Here is a 2,350-nt window from a genome sequence, read left to right as displayed (position 1 = left end):
CCTAAATTTGTTTTGTTTGGAAAATATATTAAATATCATAACAAAATTGCTTAATATAATTTAATATTCCACATAATTTTGATAATTTTTATTGTAAGTAACTACTTAACATAATAATTTCTTGTTTTTTTAAACAGCTTTTTTGAAAATAACAATTTCGACTTTCTATAATCAGAAAATGTATGAACAAATAATAATTATGATGCAGTAAAATACAAACATAATCAAATGTAAATGTATGCTATAAATAAGTTATGTAAAATTTGTTGACTTTGTTACTGTCATTTTAATAGAGTTCCCGCTGTAAATGTTTGAAAATACCTCTAGTTGTAAAGCAAAAAATAAGAAACCTACCAATGGCCATTATCTAAGTAAAACAACAAAAAGAATAATCCTATTTGGTACAAAAATAAATGAATCATCAACACGTTCAAGGTGTCACAAAAATATCATCGCCGATATAATATTAAGGTTTATGGTTTAATTAAATTAAGATATTAAAGATACCTTCCCAATATATAAAAGTTACGTATATGGTATACGCACTCTTGACGTTTGTGAAATTGCTTTAGTCTATTATCGTTTCTCACATTTAATAGCGATGGATTTTCATTGGTTTATTGACGTTTATTGCTATGCAGTATACAAACATTTACTATGTTTGGAACCTAAGTAAATATTTTATCAACAATATCACTTAAAATCTGGTTCGATGTAAATTACATGTTGTTACAATGTTGTAAAATAATAATATAGTTGACCGTACACGCAGCCACATTTTCTTCGTTGCACGGTCGTATTCATAAATAACTGTCTTGGTTAAAAATATTTTGATAGCCCCTACCTCTGGGCGGGTAAAATGTCTTTGTCTTATAAAAATATACATTAAACATTATATACTGATTTGACAATCGAGAAGAACAAATCAATTTTATAATTAAATAACCTTTTATTCACATAAATCTTTCAGGTATTAAACGAAAAAAAAAGTAGGAATATATAATGTACAATTAATGACAATGCCACTAAATTTGATCAAATAATTTAACATATTATGTAATGTTTTAAAACGCATCAGAACAAAAAAAAATCAAAATAATGATAGTTATTATTACTTACATCAGTTAAAATAAATGTTATTGAACTTGAGTAATATAATTTGTCGTTATTAAAATGGAATGCAAGTTTATGTAAGGTAATTTTTAAAACAATTTAAAGGGGCATTCAGTGTATTTATAAGCCATTTTATTTTTAGGCAGTTTAACCGCTGTTAAACTAATAGCCTATAGACGAGATATTGAAAATCGAAGTAGAAGAAACGATATAGTCACAAGATATATCACCAAAGTACTCGAATGAACAGTATGCATTTTCGTTAAAATTGTTTCAATACTTTTAGTGTTTGAAGATGTTCCATGATTTGTAAATAGGTAAGTAGTAAGAAATGAAATACTTCTACTTATTTTAAATATAGAAATTGGGTTTTTGAATTTTTGAAGAATGTCTGTCCCTCCATACTACATTAACAAATCAACATTTATTATAAGTTAGTTTAATTATCCTTAGTCATCTCAAAGCATAAATACATAACTTCAAGACCAATGAAAAATAGTAATGCTAAAGCAGTTCCATCCTCGGTTCTCAGTTCAGAAAAAAATAATGTTCAGTGGTATAATACCTATATAAGTTCAACTATTTTGAAAATTCACGGAGGGTATAAAATAATGATATATTATATTTTAATGGTAAAAGTTTTGTAACTATGATTAATACTTCTTAAATTACTACAAAATAACATAAAATCGTTTGAGGAAAAACCGTAATTTTAAGGTTTGAGTATTAAATTACATCCAAAGTCAAACTCCAAACGCTTGTAAAAAATGAGACTATGCATTTTAATATTTTAAGAAGCAACCACCAATGAGAAACCATTACTAACATTTTCAAGAATATTTACAAAGAAAAACATTATTTATCAATATCTACTGAACAAATTCAAATGTCTATAATATTTTAAAATATCTTTAGAATTTAGAAAATATCACTGTGTTTAAAACTCTTAAGTGATAATTCAATTAATATTTTGTAAATACATTTTATATAAATAAAGTATACCGTATAAGGCCCCTTGTATTAAATTGTCGAGCTTTTTGTTTTAGAAACAACATATAAATCAACATCGAAAAGATAAGAATAATTCAAATATCTATAAAGACAACATTATTTCATAATTAGTAAATGCTAATTTACACATTTGGTGGAAAATCAAAATGCTTATTGCTAGGTATTCTTTTTATAAATTACAACACAAAAAAACAAAATCGATTTTCTCGAAAACATTGGGTAGGTA

The sequence above is a fragment of the Myzus persicae genome, unplaced genomic scaffold (assembly GCF_001856785.1).
Source record: "Myzus persicae strain clone G006 unplaced genomic scaffold, MPER_G0061.0, whole genome shotgun sequence".
Lineage (NCBI taxonomy): Eukaryota > Metazoa > Arthropoda > Insecta > Hemiptera > Aphididae > Myzus > Myzus persicae.
Note: the sequence above shows the minus strand (reverse complement) of the source record.